The sequence below is a fragment of the Oryctolagus cuniculus genome, chromosome 6, assembly GCF_964237555.1.
Source record: "Oryctolagus cuniculus chromosome 6, mOryCun1.1, whole genome shotgun sequence".
Taxonomy (NCBI): domain Eukaryota; kingdom Metazoa; phylum Chordata; class Mammalia; order Lagomorpha; family Leporidae; genus Oryctolagus; species Oryctolagus cuniculus.
Genome location: NC_091437.1, coordinates 139,029,635 through 139,042,955, shown reverse-complemented (window position 1 = coordinate 139,042,955; position 13,321 = coordinate 139,029,635).

Below are 13,321 nucleotides of genomic sequence, written 5' to 3'. Positions count from 1 at the left end.
GAGAGAAAAACTCAGCCAATAGCACAAGCCACTCACTAATCTAATAGGATTGATCCTTATCATTAAATATCACTATACATAAACTTCTTTCCTTTGAATTTCCTCCCAACCTTCAAATGAAACAGCTGAAACAGCTGTGGGAAAATAAGTGCCAATTGCCTTTGCTATGCCACCTCAAAAAATCTGTCCTTGCTGTGGTATAAAACATTACCTGCAACCAGTAAATTAGACTTTCTGTTACAGCACTAAAATTCACAAAGAATGGCATTAGAGCAAAATCAAACAACGAGAAGGCAGAAACTTTAAAATGCACAGTAGTTATCATCTTACAGTCAAACCAAGAGATAATGAGCAAAAGCTCAGTGAGAATATGATGATTTCAAAGTACTTCAAAGAACTCTAGATGAAATTTTCTATTAAAAAATCAATTCAAGCCTCAACCTGAGAATCATTCAGATTCATTAATTGCCAATAGCCATACCAAACTACAGTGTGAGACCCATGAAAACCAAGAAAACCATTAAATGTTCAATTAGTTGATCCTAATGTCTCCAAAGTGAAATGTTTAGGACCAAGTTCTGAAAAAGAAAGAGGGGGAAAGAAGTCTGGTCTTTTAGTTGAAAGCATGAACTATAAAGTAACTCCAGTCACTGTGCTCTCCACATCTTTCATTTCTCTTCTTGCCAACTAGTTATAAGTGATGGTGGGAAAAAGCATAGTGAGCAACATAAAGAAATGCAAAAGATGGAACAATGAATAAGAATAGATATTCTTGATCCCTTTCCTTATATATAACTCCTCAAGCACATTTCATTCAACATGTTCCAGAATTCAACCTCCAAACACATCCTGCATCACTTCACTTTTCTCTTTTCATGGATTGCCATCTTACAACCTTAAATATCTCTGCCTTCTCTGCTTAAGCATCCTCGTAACTGGTCTCCTGTTGGTTCTTCTACCCTCCTCACTTCTTTCATTCTTTGTCTGATTTCCAAATGGTATTTCAAAAATACAAAACAGATAGATCAACACCTGCTTAAAAACATGCCAAGGACCACGGTATCCTGTTTTACTTCTTTGCTTGTTGCTAGTCTAGGAAGAGTAAAATGATATATTCATATGTGCTACGGTTTCAGCTTTTTTGTCTCTTCCAAAACTTATTTTGAAATTTAGCTGCCTTTCTAACAGTTATAAAATGCATTTCTTTAAGAGGTGATTAGACCTTGAGGACTTCAAACACATGGGTGGGATGGGCACAATTATAAAGTGGGAAATTAATTCCCCACTTGCTCTCTCTTGGCCATTCTGTCATCTGCCATGTAAGGATACAGACTTCACATCATGCAAGATCATGTGTTATAAAAAAATGGATGACCTCATTGTACACCAAATCTTGACCAAGACTTCCCAGGCTCCAGAATTTTGAGCCAATTTCTATTCATTATAAATTACCTAGTCTGTGGCATTCTGCTACAATAGCACAAAATGGAGGAAAATAATATATACAGTTCAGTGGATATTAGCAAATTCATGGAGTCATATATACACAACATGATCATGACGAGAAGAAGAGGAGAGGAGAAGAGAGACAGAGAGACAGAGACAGAGACAGAGAGGAGAGGAGGGAAGGGGAGGGGAAGGGAGGAGAGGAGAGGAGAGGAGAGGAGAGGAGAGGAGAGGAGAGGAGAGGAGAGGAGAGGAGAGGAGAGGAGAGGAGAGGAGAGGATTGTATTTCACAGAATGAAAATAAATAATACTTGCTTACCTCCCTGGTCAGCTTCTGGAGAATGCTTTGATAAGATCATACAAATCCTCTAAGCAATAGACATCTCTCCCAGAGGACAATTAAAATAAAACAAAGACATTTATGTAAAAATTTAGCATTCAAAAGCATAATGAGTAGAAATTTAATGCAGATAAATGTGGTTATATATGTTGAACACTGGAACAGTCAATGTGATTTAAGTTCTGTGAACAAAAAGAGTACTAATACAAGATGAACTAGAAGATATGGCAGACACAAATCTTTTGGAAAACCTTATAGAAATGGTGAAGAGTTTGCAATTTTTCCTATTTTTTAAGGATTTATTTATTTTATATGTGAAAGGCTGAGTTACAGAGAAAGGAGAGACAGAGAGAGATCTTCCATCCACTGGTTCACACACCAAATGCCCACAATGCTTGGGGCTGGGCCAGACCAAAACCAGAAGCCAGGAGATTCTTCCATGTCTCCCAAAGAGGTGTAGATGTGCAAGCACTTGGGCCATCCTCCTCTGCTTTCTCAGGCACATTAGCATTGGAAACGGAGCATCTGGGAATCAAACCGGTGCCCATGTGGGATGTAGGCATAGCAGGCAGTGGCTTTATGCTCAACACCACAGCATCAGCCCTTTTTTTTCCTTCTTAAGCTAACAGAGAAGTCATATTCCTTTATATACCTTTAAAGGATATTGTAGCCATATAGGAAAAACATTTTTTAAAGTAGGAAAATCGGACTGTTCTGCAGTAATACAGTATCAGAATCATACTTTGGAAGATTTGCATATTGAACAGATATCAGTGATGATGTTGGAAATGAAGGAAGATACACTTGGTGAATGAAGAGATAAGACTTTGTTTGGGACTGGACAGGATGGGGAACTACAGAAGGGCAGGAAAAGAAAGGATGCTTGGATATGTCTAGCTTAGGACCAAAACAACTGGATAACAAATGGAGACATTCTTAGGGAACAATTAACATTTTAGACCTGTCTGATTTGATTAATTTAAAAAATTAGAATATTCTTGCTGAAATCATGAAAAATTTTAATTATACTCATGTTATACTTGTGTTAACTTTGAATATATATATATATATATATATAGAGAGAGAGAGAGAGAGAGAGAGATTTTCAATTCTCAACTCAAGTGATGGCTCTTTTGGAACTTCTTGATGTCTATAGGTTGTTATACACCTCTCCTCTGTTCTCATATTACTCTATGCTCATCTCTACTTCCCAAGCTTTTAGAAGAGTTACAGTTGTATTTGTCATCCCCAATATATTTAATTAACAGAGTCTAAACACATGGTGTTTCTTTCTCATAGTTTCCCCAAACCAGGACTTCCTAAAAGTAGTATTTTGAAAATGTCAAAGTATCAGACAGCCACAGTGGATTAAAAGGAGCAAAAGCAGCAGACAGAAGACAAAGAGAAACATCAAGACAGAGAAGGCTATAAGAGACAATTTGCCTTAATAGAGTGGTCAAAATGCAGGTAACATAGATATTCACCCAATGTCAAGTGGAATGCTTTGCTTTAAATCCTTCATGATGTTCTATTAAATATGCCTCAGAATTTATATAACAATGTGCTCTTATTTTTGGCATCAGTTTTATAAATTTGATATTTTTAAAAGATGGTTCTTTATGCGCTTTTCCACCAATGATACAAAGGTGTTTTTTTTTTTTTTGTACATTTCTACTTTGGTTTACATAGTTGTTGTTGTTGTTGGTATTGTTCACCTTTCTAATACATGTTCAAGATTCCATTTGAAATAAGAATGGTCTTTGATTAACAGTTATTTCTGAATGTACATAGATGATGTAGGTAAACTATCATTTTCTACACAACTTTTTTTTTTAAATCTTTTTTATTATATGAGTCTAACCAAAGTTGCAACTATTTTTTTTTCTACTCTCAAGGTATGACAACTCAAGCAAATTTCAGGATAACTGATACTGAAATTTGCAAATAAATAACTTCTACTGCTATAGTTGAATTATAACTTTTTCTTAACCATAGGTGTTTAGACATCCTATTTAATACAGACTAATGTTTTACTGAGATTGTATGTTTTCATTAGAACATCACAGTGATATGGCATAAATTTTAAAATACATTGAATAATGAGGTAATATCATCTTGAAACAATACATTTTGTTACCCTTAATGTTTAATGTTACCATTGCATGTCTATTATTCCTATAAAATATCAAGAAATTAATTTTCCCATGATATTCCTGTTGATCTCTACACATATAAAAACAACTCAGCCATGAAAAATTTGCTGTACTGCTCCGGTGAAAGAGGTTTGCAGATGGAGGAAGGCGATCTTGTGAAAAGGCTTCATGGGTTTTTGAAGTTAAGCAGAATATATCTTCAAATACCAACTTTGTTTCTTAATCTATGAACATTCATGAACTCTATTATGTGCAAAGTGATAGCATTTAATTGTGGAATATGTGTAAGACATGTCATCCACAGAGAAGTGATGGGGGAAACATGCGGTCTTATATGCATAGTGGCCAACTAGAAGGCAAAAATGAATGTTTAGATGCCACCAAATTACAATAAATACTAGTACCTTTTGTTCATGCCAGAAAACTCATTCAGAAACATAATGAGAGAGGCTGAGGAGACCTTGAAATATTAGCTATGTGGCTCAGTTGGTTTTGTCAAGTACAACAGAATAGCATAGACTGGGTGGCTTATGAAGAGCCATAAATTCATTTCTTTACGTTTTGGAAGCTGAAAAACCAAGACCATAGTCCCAGCAGGGTTTCTTTCCTGTGAGTATCCCTTTCCGATTATAGGTGACAGTATTCTCCTCACATCTTCACACAGGTACAAGGGGCTGACAGAGCTCTGAAAAGGGCACTACTCAGGGGCTGGCGCTGTGGTGTAGCAGGTTAAGCTGCAACCTGCAGCACTGGCATTGCCTATGGGTGCTGATTCGAGTCTTGGCTGCCCTACTTCTAATCCAGCTCCCTACTAATGTGCCTGGGAAAGCAGCTGAAGATGGCTCCAGGGCTTGGGCCCCTACACCCACATGGGAGACCTGGAAGAAACTCCTGGATGCTGGTTTTGGCCTGACCCAGCCCTGGCTGTTGCATCCATTTGAGGAGTGAACCAGCGGATGGGAGATCTCTCTCTCTGTCCCTCTCTTTCTCTGTATCTCTACCTTTCAAATAAATAAATCTTTTAAAATAAAAGAAGAACACTATTTCATTATAAAAGGATATTATACCCTGGTATAATCACATTGAGCGTTAGGATATCAATTTATGAATTAGAGAGGGGGCAGTAGTGTTCAGTCCATGGCACTATGGATACTGCATAACACAGAATATTCTAAACAGAGATAATAAACCAAATGTAAATGAGATACAATGAAATAAAGACTGTAGCTTTTTTTAAGGAATCCAATAACTTATTGAGAAAAAAATGAAAGCTACATAATACCCAAAAATTAATAACAAAAATAGTCATTGTTTATACCATTTGGTTTCTTCATTAAAGCTCAAATAATAGTACTTCCTCACCATTTTTTTTTAGGCAGGAAGAGTTAGACAGAGAGAGAGAGACAGAGAGAAAGGTCTTCCTTTTTCCTTTGGTTCACCCCCAAGTGGCCACTACGGCCAGCACGTTGTGGCCAGCGCGCTGTGCCCATCCGAAGCCAGGAGCAAGGTGCTTCCTCCTGGTATCCCATGGGGGTGCAGAGCCCAAGGACTTGGGCCATCCTCCACTGCCTTCCCGGGCCACAGCAGAGAGCTGTACTGGAAGAGGAGCAACGAGGACAGAACCAGCGCCCCAACCGGGACTAGAACCCGGTGTGCTGGCACTGCAGGCAGAGGATTAGCCTATTGAGCTGTGGCGCCAGCCAACCAATTAATTTTTGATTGATTCGATTAATTATTTCACTTACCTATAAAGGCCAAAACAAAATGGAAAAAATTCAGTGGTAATTTTGTTTATTTAACATGAGAGGGTTTTTGCAATATCATATATATGTTTTACAAGATTTCACAAAGAAAATGCTTTCTCTGTAAGAAGATATTCATTACAAAGATAATTTAGTAATCAGAGTTACTGTTTAAATGGGTTAAATTAGTTTTACTGCTTTTAATCTCAAAATTTAAATGATAATCACTGTGTTTCTGATATATTATACCTGGTAATATTTTCCAAATTGCTTCAAACTTTAACCAACCATTTCTTTTTCAAATGAAAATGTACTATACTACATAGTACATCTGGAGAGTCAAAATCTCCTTCTTTTTGTAGACACTTGACCAGAATTCACTTGGCTTTTCTTACATGGCATACATACAAAGATATTATGCATTTCCTACAAATTAAATATATACACAAACACATCAAACACATAAACACACACAAAACCATTCTCTTATAAAAATTCAATATACTCTGGATAATTCTACTTTCTTAATTGAAAAACAATTATACTGGTTCATTTATTAAAATAAATGCATTTGAGAGCTATTGTATGCCAAAAATTGGCTTTTATTATGCAATATGTCATATGTTTCATACAGAAATATATTTTAATGTCTCTACAATATGCATTTTAAAATAAATTCATATTAAAACATCCTAAACTAAATTCATAGTTTTTCTCTTCAAATAGGTATCATTCAACATTTTCACAGAATAAGCCAACTGAAATAAAGTTCAGGTGAGTTACAAGTACCATATACTCAGGGACCTAGGAATCATTTCTGTATTTTCTCTTAATTTAATTGGAAGATTGGATTAAACTATGATGCATACTCTCTTATTTATAGCTTTTTATGCATTTTAAAATATATTTGGGAGTTAAAAATTGCTGGAGCAGATGAATTGCCTATTTTTACCAGGGGATATTGTGTAAGCTGTTTATCTTTCAAAAATTCCATCAGTATTACCCACAGTAGAAACATATTGGGAATTACAGAGGAGATGGAAAGAGCAGTGGATCAAAACAAGAAATACATTTTATGATATGATGTACTAAACAATAGAAACAGCTCGACCAAAGACAAATGAGGCCTCGATTTTGTTGGGGAATCTTAGCAATAAATAAGTTCATAGTAAGACACACCCCTATTGTAGCAACTCTAAAGCAACATCACTGTTAAACAAGTCCAACCCCTGATATTGTCATTCAAGAAAAACACTATTAAATCAATGAAATACGCAGTTACGAAAACATTCAGCTGTTTGATCAGATGATGCTCTGAGAACATGATTTCAGCTTAGGCTGCCCTGAGTAGGCAAGTAAAGAAGGAGCTTGGGAGTAGCCAAAATCTAGTCAAGGAAGCATCCCTGTCAACACCCCTAGATCCACATCCAGTGGTTCATCCTACAGGAATGCTATGCTATGCCTTGGGTCCTAGGAAGGAATAATGAGCATGCTAAGGTGCTATTTTTCCCATGTTGTCCCCAAGGAGTATCCTGTTCCACAAAAGCCTAGCAAATATGATGGCTTAATACGATCATTCTTACTGGTGTGTCAGGGGAAAAAGGAACATGATCTTTAAGTAACCACTCCCTCTCCCTGACTCCCCAGCTTACACAGGGCCAAGGATAGAAGTTAAACAAATCACTCCGGCCCCCCAACTTACCTCTGCCTGAGCCAGGCTGTGCCCCAACATACATCTTAACTCTTAACCTTGCGATAGTTGCTATTGTTTCATCAATTGAAACAACTGAAAGTTGTTAGAAGATTTTCTAGATAAATGAATTCATCTTGCCAGGAAGCTTGAGAGAAAAACAAACACAGACAGGAGGATTTATGGGTTATCCCAATTTCATAATTCCTTCCCCATTCTACAATCAGCCATTTAACTGTGTGCTAAGTGAGTATTGAATGAATTTCTATTTTTCTGTAGTCAATAGCTGAGATCATCATAAAACTTCAGTTAAAAACTCTTTAGTAATAAAATCACAAGATGGTCCTAGAGACATTTATGAATATATTCTATGAGTTGATAGGAGAAAGAAATTGTGATACAATGTTTACACTTTGTCAGGGGAATTAATGCCTGAAATGTGTTGCAATGAATATAACTATATTATTAGAAATTGTTTCTCTGAAAAATTTCTATGAAATAATTACGTTGCTTTGAAGCTGTAAAATGAATTGCATAGAGTAATTTGGAAAATTTTTATCAGTGAATTGGGAAAGGAGAGAATTTGGAATTAATTATTAAAGAGGAAAACTTCATATAATATTCAAAACTGATTAAACCTACAATGATAAAATAAACTTCGTAATTTTTCCAGGCCCTTGGCTGGCCTTTCTAATTTACACAAAAGCTCCAAGCTCACAGAGCTGACCCAAGCAGAACAAGCATACAGTTATCACACTACTAATAACTTCCTGTAGTGTTTTAACACTCAATGATAGCATAAGAACATACTCAGTAATCTTTATAAACTAACTATAAATAAACCTGGAAAGTAGTTATTAATATTGTTTTGAGCTAAGAAGATGTATAAGAACACCAAAGCCCAGAAGTGCCCACAGATTCCAACTATATTTCTACCCATTGTGTTTTTTAAATTAAGCTTTGAAAAAAGAAGGATGTCAGATTTCAGCTAAATACATTATTTGGCATTCACAAAAGTCCACAGAATTCTGAGTAAGGGTCTTTAGATTAAAGTTTTCTATTAAAAGTAGAGAGTAGGGAAGAGAAAAATGTTGATAGCAGTGCATTCTGAAAATAAAACTCCAAGACCTAGATGCCATGCCAAGTTTTTAAAGGAATAAAACAAAAGAAAAAATGTGGATCATGAATATATGTTTATTGTAAAGAAATATTGCCTGGGGAACATTAAATATTAATTCTAGGTTTAAAACAAAAATTCACCTGCACTATGCAGTGAGATTTCAAAGCAAAACGTTGACAAAATAAAATATTTATATATAAATAAAAGTGTCCATAAAGGGATTTAATGTTTACTCCTGCATCTGCCACTCTAACACGACAACATAAGAAGGATAACAGGGTGGCATTAGACTACCTTGACAGAAATAATGTCTGAAAAATTGTGGTGCTCTAGTGAAAAACAGTATATCACCGATAAGGGTATAAGGTTGTTCCTAACTTAAAACTTCCTAAAACATTTATAATTTATACATAATTTTAAAAGATGTTTCATAAGCATTTACTTATTCATTCAATTTATAATTTATTTAAACTTCTAGAAGTTAGCAATCCAAGAGCTAGAAGCTGTATAAAGTTCTTGCTCTTCTTATGTTTATGTTCTAGTTGGAAGTAAATAAAAATAGAGTAAATATTCAATGTTTAAGAATATTTCAGGGGTGAGCATTATGACGTAGCTGGTAAAGCCTCCTCTGATGCTAGCATCCCACATAGGTGTTGCTTCATGTCCCAGATACTTCATTTTTGATCCAGATCCCTATTAATGGCCTGGGAAAAGCAGCAGAAGATGGTCCATGTGTTTGGGCCCCTGCATTCATGTGGGAGACCCAGATGAAGCTCCTGGCTTCTGGCTTTGGCCTAGCCTAGCCCTGGCTGGCCATTGCAGCCATCTGAGAAGTGAACAAGATGAAAGATCTCTTTCTCTCTCTCTCTCTCTCTCTCTCTCTCTATCTGTGTGTGTTCCTTTCTCTCTGTAACTCTTTCTTTCTTCCTTTTATTTATCTATTTATTTGAAAGTCATAGTTACACAGAGAGAGGAGAGGCAGAGTGAGGCAGAGCGAGAGAGAGAGAGAGAGAGGTCCTCCATCTGCTGGTTCACTCCCCAGTTGGCTGCAATGGCTGGAGCTGTGCCGATTCGAAGCCAGGAGCCAGGTGCTTCTTCTGGGCCTCCCATATGGGTGCAGGGGCCCAAGGACTTGGGCCATCCTCTACTGCTTTCCCAGGCCATAGCAGAGAGCTGGATCAGAAGTGGAGCAGCCGGGACTAGAACTGGCACCCATAGGGGATGCTGGCGCTTCAGGCCAGGGTGTTAACCCTCTCTGCCACAGCGCCGGCCCCTGTAACTCTTCCAAATAAATAAATCTTTACTTAAAAAAAGAACATTTCAAAATTAGAAGTTTCATGAATAAAATAAACCAGAGTAAAATGAGATGGATTTTTTTTTTTTTTTTTTTTTTTTGGACAGGAAGAGTGGACAGGAAGAGAGAGAGAGAGACAGAGAGAAAGGTCTTCCTTTTTTCCGTTGGTTCATCCCCCATTGGCAGCTGTGGCTGGCTCACTGTGCTGATCCGAAGCCAGGAGCCAGGTGCTTCTCCTGGTCTCCCATGGGGTGCAGGGCCCAAGGACCTGGGCCATCCCCCACTGCCTTCCCAGGCCACAACAGAGATCTGGACTGGAAGAGGAGCAACTGGGACAGAATCTGGCACCCCGACCAGTACTAGAACCCGGGGTGCTGGCTCCACAGGCGGAGGAATAGCCTATTGAGCCGCAGCACCAGCCCAGGATTTTTAGAAATCATCTAAGTGTGCTTTAGATAGAAGCGATGGTGTGAGACATAGAAATGCCATCTGAAAAGCAAAATTTGATCTGAATTTTTAACAGCAAATTCAGTGAATTGTTACATTTATGGCAGTGATATAACTTTTCAAGTTAGTCTTGGGAGTACAACTAAGGATTTTCCTTCATGTGAAACTCAAACTAAAAATTGGAAACTCACTGAATTAAAAGTCATATCAACTCGAGTTATTTACTCATTTGTTCTTTTTGAATTTATTTTCTATTCTTCATTCAATGTATATTTATAAAATTCTCACTGTCAGGAAGTCTTGAATGGAAATTTTACTATATAGCAATGAACAATATATATAAAGTCTTTGCCCTTTCAATTTCCATCACAGAATCTATAATGACTAAGACTAAACATGCACTTTTAAGTCAGTGATTTATTTCTTCTTTACTTCACTGGAGTAAAATCTCCAAAAGATTCAGGAGCATGCATGTGATATTGCCTACTGTGTAACTAACACTATCATTTAGTAGGTAAGTAGATATATGCCAAAGAGTATAGTGAAAGAGAGAGGAAAAGAAAATCAATGGAGGAGGCAAAAGGAGGAAAATAGGGAAGAAGGCTGGAGAGAAGGGAGGGAAGAAATGAAGGGAGGGAAAGAGAGAAGAAAGGCAGGGAGAATGGATGAAAGGGAGGGATGAGGATCAAAGGGAAATAAAATCCAGTTATCAAGTGTCTACCCCCTTAGACAGACCCTTTTGTGATCAAAAAAATCTACTGGGTTTATCCAAGTAAGCGGATATTTGAATAGCACATAGTGACTATTCCTATGAATGTGGAAAAATCTCAGTAAAGTCAAACCATCCTGGTTATGGAAGGAGTAGGAGAATAATATTTTAGAAATGCAGTGTCGAGTTCTGCCCTGACTACTTGTCTTGAATACACTATAAAAGCAGTATAATCTTTTTTTTACTAAAGTTCAGGTGCATATTTCTAATTACTTATGAGATCTTCACTATGGGCTACTCTATAATAACATGTGTACAATTTGCATTTTTATTCTATTCTCTATACCTCTCCCCAAACTGGATTTCTTGTCTTATGAATCATGCAATCAGGCAAAAACACCAGAGAACCTTAATTTTCCTTAGTCATTCCATACAATACCTTGTTTATTTGCTGGATTATTTTAATGGCTGCTTAACTAGACTTCCCACCCTATTCTTGGACCCTTCACCCCTACAGCAAAAATGAATATTTTAAAGATTATTTATTTATGTAATTATTTATTTTAAAGGCAGAAAGAGAAAGAGAGAGAGAGAGGATGTTCTATTCACTGTTTTCACTTCCCAAATGTCTGCCACATGGAGTTGTATACCAGCCCAAAACCAGAAACCAAGAATTCCACCCAGGACTCCCACACAGGTGGCAAGAGCCCATGTGCTTGGGCTATCATCTGCAGTCTTCCTAGGCACATCAGCAACAAACTGGATCAGAAGTGGATCTACAGGGACTGGAACCAGCACTCCAGTATGTGATGCCAGTGTCAAATCAGCAGTTTAACATCTGAGCCACAGTCCCTGTCCCAAGAAATGGAAATTTTCAAATTCTTCTCTAATTATGCTACCTCTTTGATTGAAAGACTATAATGTAAGTAAGAATAAACTTAGCATCAATAAAACTTCATAATGGGTTCATAAATACTTTCTATACCTCATGTTTGCTATGTTCTGCTTAAAAATTCCTAAATGTCGCTTGTCCCAGCAGCATAGTCTTTCACATAGTCTCTTCTTTCAAAGGGCCTTCACCACCTTGTGCACATAATTCATTCCTTCTTTGCTTCAACTTCCCCCCAAAGTCTTTCTATGTAATATTATATACCATGTACACAATGCAACATAGTAGATGATTATTTTTTTTTCTCTACTGAACCTTGAACTCCTGGAAGTTAAAATATCTTTTCTAGTTCACTTATAACAATGTGTGGCACACAGATGTGACAAAAGTGAGTAACGCAATGAAGGAACTAATGAGTCAACCATCAAACTTAATTTATTATCACATCCATAAATATTTTTTAGTGAAGAAAATATTTTAGGTTAATCTCTGATTATAAAAATTTTAGTTTCATTTAAAATGAAAAAAAAAAAAGTTCCAGGATCTTACAATTTACTCTACAAGGGAATTAATTCCTATTATTTGCACAGAGAACATAAAGATTGCATGTGTCCCAATGTATAGACTTACTATTCAGTATGTTTAGTTTCCTTATTAGTACAAAAAAGAATTAAAGAGAAAAGTTGTTGAGATGTAAAACTGCATTGTTAATGTAAATTAGCATGCCAATGAATGGTTACCTGTAATCAGAATGATTTTAAATGTTCCACTCTATGTGAATAAAGCACTCTAAACTATACTATTTTCTTCTCATCATTTTCTTTTCTTATGAAAATTTCAAAATCTAAATTACTCCAGGTGTAAGTTTGAAAGAAGTAAATACCACATATCATTTACCATTGATCACACACTTACATGCACACGTACACACAAACACAAACACGAACTTCTTAGAAGTTTAGTAATGAAAAGCTGGAATGAAAATAAGATGGATTTTTAAAAATAATATTGAAAGCTAACATCAGCAATAAAAATCAATGGGCATAAGCCAGCATCACTTTATATAAAAATGCAACATACAATCCTAACAAGTAAATTAAAACAGCAACAGCATTCTTTAACTGAAAACTCAAATCTAATCATATTTTCAGCCATGATTAAATAAAAAATAATACAAATTTTTCAGAAGGTGCTATTGACTCATACAATGGAACCAAATATCGAATTCAATAACCTATTTTATTATTAAACACACTCAAAGGGAACAAAATAAACACTTGGTAATATAAACTCTGTGAGAAGAGAAAACCCTCAGAGAGACGCATCTATAAGAAGGGAGAAATGAAACATCCCCACACTGCTACTCACTGCATAAACCCTTGGCATCACTGGATAGAAGCTGTAAGGATGCTGAAGAAAGGGGAAACCAGCTGACATATTTAAAGCATGAAATTAGCACTGCAGTGTTTTGTTTGACCAAACGAATGACAC